This window comes from Zea mays, chromosome 7, assembly GCF_902167145.1.
Source record: "Zea mays cultivar B73 chromosome 7, Zm-B73-REFERENCE-NAM-5.0, whole genome shotgun sequence".
NCBI classification, from domain to species: domain Eukaryota; kingdom Viridiplantae; phylum Streptophyta; class Magnoliopsida; order Poales; family Poaceae; genus Zea; species Zea mays.
In genome coordinates, this window is record NC_050102.1 from 109072505 (window position 1) to 109077145 (window position 4641).

The following is a 4641-nucleotide window of genomic DNA, read 5'->3' on the forward strand; positions in this document are numbered from 1 at the left end:
CCCAGGACTTCACTGATGAAATAGACGGGATGTTGTACTGGGTACGCATGTCCTTCTTCTGCTCGCTCGACTACCAACGCGGTGCTCACCACGTGAGTCGTGCAGGAGATGTATAGCAGCAGATCTTCAGCTGGTTGACTCGGTGTGGCTCGGCGCGGCGGTTTTAGCACTGGTGGTGTTGTTAGGAATTTCTTCAGTGCGTCTAGAGCTTCCTGAGCCTCTGAAGTCCACTGGAACTTGTCTACCTTCTTGAGCAACTTGTAGAACGGTAGGCCTTTTTCTCCTAGCCTTGATATGAACCTACTTAGAGCTGCCATGCATCCAGTAAGTCTTTGTACTTTCTTCTGCGATCGTGGTGCCTCCATTCTCATGATAGCCTCGATCTTTTCTAAATTAGCTTCAATTCCCCGGTGGCTGACAATAAACCCAAGCAATTTTCCTGCTGGTACTCCAAAGACACACTTTTCAGGATTAAGCTTCCATCGATATCGCCGCAGACTATTGAAGACCAGCTGTAAATCTTCAATGAAATTTTCTGAGTTTTCTGTCTTGATCACCACATCATCCACATAAGCTTACACACGCTTGCCCTAGTGGTTGGCTAAGCATGTCTGAATGGCTCTCTGGTACGTTGCTCCAGCGTCACTACAACCTTTTAGGCCTTCTGTGACATAATTATTATGTCACTAACTAGTGTTTATTTGTCACAGGTTATGTTTTGGTGACGTCTTTGTGACGAAAAAGCCACCGTCACAGAAGGTGCGTGTTAAATAGCCTACTATGACGATGATCAAAAAATCGTCATAGATTCTATGACGCATACCAGCTTCGTCACTAAATCTATGACACTCTATTTCATCATAAGTGCCCTTGAAAACGTCACAAATCGTACTGACATGCATTGCCATGTGGCTAATAGTGATGACGTGGTATGTGATGTGGCAAAACCTTTATGACGAAAATATTTGTCATAGATTCAATGACATGGCAAGTCACGTGGCAGATGACGTGCCAAAATTATTGTGACAAAGAATTTTGTCACAAATTGGAAGGTGTTGCCCACTTACGTGACAATGCATTTGTGAAAAAAATCGTCATAAAATGTGATGACATAGCAAGTGATGTGGCAAAGCATTTGTGACAGATACAATTGTCATCGCAAGGAACACATCATATGCATTCATATCATCATAGAATATTACACATCACAACCAAAATATCATATGAATTTGTTCAACACAAATATTTCATCTAGCATAGAATAATATAACTTTAAAACATATATCTGCAAATCCTTTAACTTAAAATCCAAAACAAATCCAATAACTTCAACTCAAAGTATTAAACATTAATCATAATTTAAAATGATCCTATAACTTTAAATCTAGAGCTGTAACTAGCCAATATAGCAGCCATAAGGCTGCAAGTCCTATAGTGGTCAACCAGAATTAAGATGGAGGCACTTGGCCTCGATTGAAGCTTAATAATTGATGAAGGAGGTTGTTATTTTTTTCCATCGACCTCTTCATACTATCAATGGTCTCCTGAGATGATTGTGCTTAAGCCTTCAAGGTTTCCACTTCTTCCTGAAGGCCATCTTTTTCTTGCTTCTCGATCTCCATTTCATCCTGAAGTTGTTGAGCCATTGCAGAAACAATCGTTGTGGAGCTTTTCTTGGAGGCGGACCGAAGACCAACATTGCGTAAAAACACACTGGAGCCCGGTAGCACATTAGAAACAACTTCTGTAGGAGATGTTGGTTGTTGTCCATCCTGAAATGGCGCTGCTACCATTTCTTCCATGTGAACCTAATATAAAATTTAAAGGTTATTCATCAGTACAGTATACCACAAGGTGCAAGTTGTGAGTACAAACATGAAAGGAAAACAAGCACTTACAATATCTTTCTGAACATTTTCACTAAAACATTTCTCCTTGAAAAGATCTATTGCATTAGGTTCCGCATCCTTATATTTTTCTTGCTTCTGAAATGATATACAATGAGTCCGGTGAGAATGGAGGTCTTGAAATAAGATACAGGTAGGATTTCAAAATAACAATTAAAAATGCATTTTAGATATGAATAGTGCTAAAGCACTTAAATAAAACAGTAAATGAAGCAGTCAGGAACAACTATATGAGCAAACAGAGATGTTAATTTGTGCTTTGGTATACAGAAACAGAAACAGAGATGTTACAGTCGATTACTGCATATCTAAATGCTTTAGCAAGCTATACATATATTTAAATGCTAGAGAGATGTTAGAGTCTATTACAGAAACAGAGATGTTAGAGTCGAATACATAAATAGAAAAACAACAAGCTATACATTCTCTGTTATTATTGTCCTGTCTATTCAATACTTGATGAATATGTAAATGGACTTTTTAGAGAAAGAGCATGAGGAGCTGCACAATGCTCAAATAAGGAGGATCAGGATACTTGTAGGTAACGTAGCTACAACCTAAAACATTATAGCTTGGTGGATGAACTGTTAGTCAACTATTAACACTACAATAAAAATGATATAGGAGACATGGTCTCTGATTAATGGAGGCAAGCACACGTAATAACCACCTCTTTAAATGGTTATGGGTGTTCATTTGTAGCATTACACATTCATAGATTATTCCACTATGCACATAAAATAAAGGTTGTTGCATAATCAAGAAATGTAAGTGAACACAAATGAAACAACCAGGGGCAACATTACACATTCACGTATCATTCAACTATGCAGATAAGCAAACAATGGTTATTTTCTTACCAATATAATAGCCTTTGCAATGTAGGATTGAGAGCCTGTGCATTGTTGATATTGTACTTTTTCACGATTAAGTTTGTTCTTCACACAACTTTCCTTTTGTTCCCTTTAGTGATTTGGATTGGAATCTTGATTTCCAGTCCTCTGCTTAACGATTCAAGTTGCCTGCCCATACTTTTTCTCCTTGGTTTGAATTCTGTTGTTTGTGGTCATGCCAAAAAAGTGTACATTATCTTACACAATTAGTGTCAAATATAAATAATTATAATTGTATAGACACATACTGTTTTTATAAGAGTAATGTTGCATATAACTAAACATTAGGTGTGATAAAACATAATACAACATATGAATAATTGAGTTCAAATTGAAGTTGTACACAAATGGGGGTGAGTATAGGTTCTCAATATATATTTGTGACTCGCCAAAATCATTCATGGTATTATCCTAGTAATGATAGATACTGCAATCCAAAAAGTTAAGATGCCCACTTGCCTTGATTCCATTGTGGTTATCACCCTCCTCCTGTATCTGGGAAGTAGGTTGTGCAACAATATCCATGTTTTGGAGGGGCTCATCGTTTGTGGCAGTACTGGAACTAGGTTGGGTAGGAACAATAAGGTTGTGGGTCAAATCATGGTTTGTGGCAGCACTTGAACTGGGCTGTGTAGAAACATTTAGGCTATGGGTAGACTCTTGGTTTACTTCAATAACTCTTTGTCTAGTGACTCTAACTGGTCATTCCTACACAGGTGCCATAATTCTTTTATTTCCTCTTGTTACTTTTGTTGACATCTATTCACCATCATTGGAGATGTGGGTAATGACACCCTTACGAGCTTGGAATTCCTAAATATATGTACAACACAATAAGCATATTCATATCAAATTATTTGCGAACCCAAAAGTAATGATAAATAATGTGAGGAAGCTAAGAGAGTAATCAGTACCATGCCAACCTCCTCTTCACCAGAATCCTCACCATTCTCACCATCATATAAAGAACTTGATTCCTAGGGACTGCCTTGTTTGTTGTTTGCAGTTGTTGCGGTGATCATTATCTATAATTGTCCAAGGCCTAGCCGTTGAAACAATTGATTGTTCTTCATTATATTCACAGCCCTCATTTTCTCGTATTCAGTACGAGGGTCTTCTGTAGATTTAAAATGTAAATTAATAAATGAAAAAAGTATCGAACATAATAAAGAAGATAATGTAATGCATCAATTATATTCAACACTTGATATCTTGTGTCAATTTCTTGGTTGGTCCAAAACGTTATATATAGAAGGATAAAGTTCTCCACCCAATGTTATAAACTCCTAAACTTTGATTAACACCACCCAATGTTAAAAAAACATCCTGTCTGGTTTGATAATGAATAAAATCGACCTAGCTATGCCCAATTGAAAAATTGTATTCTAAAATAGTGAGCATTTGCAATTGGCGCATATAGCCAAGAGATCTAAAGCTACAAGCAACCTTATTAGCAGGAAATGCAGGGAACGGTAGACACACGCAACATCTTAACTGATCACACCATGGTAGTAGGCAAGCAGCTAGATACTAAAATAGCTAGAAGTTTCTAGTATATATGTGACATGAGCAGCCGCAATCTACATCGTGAATCTACCTAGATCCAAAGCTTATGGAGGTTTGGGGTTGGGCAGGAAGCAGGTAGCGCGGAGAAGTCGTCGTGTGTACGCCAACGATAGCGAGCTCCTTCTCCCTGTCACCGGTGGAGAATTTTTTGAGCGAGGAGGATGCTGAAGGCTCAGAGCGAGTCATTCACGCGGACACAGTGGAAGGCAACAGTAGGCGGAGGTTGTGGTAGGAGATGGCGAAAGCTGCTAGTGGAGACAGTGAAGGCAAAGGAG

The 4641-nt window shown here is 38.4% G+C and overlaps 1 pseudogene; it reads right to left on the reverse strand.

The window, feature by feature from the left end:
* Positions 1 to 1267: 1267 nt before the first annotated feature.
* Positions 1268 to 3953, reverse strand: LOC103634085 (uncharacterized; annotated as a pseudogene).
* Between the last annotated feature and the right edge of the window lie 688 nt (positions 3954 to 4641).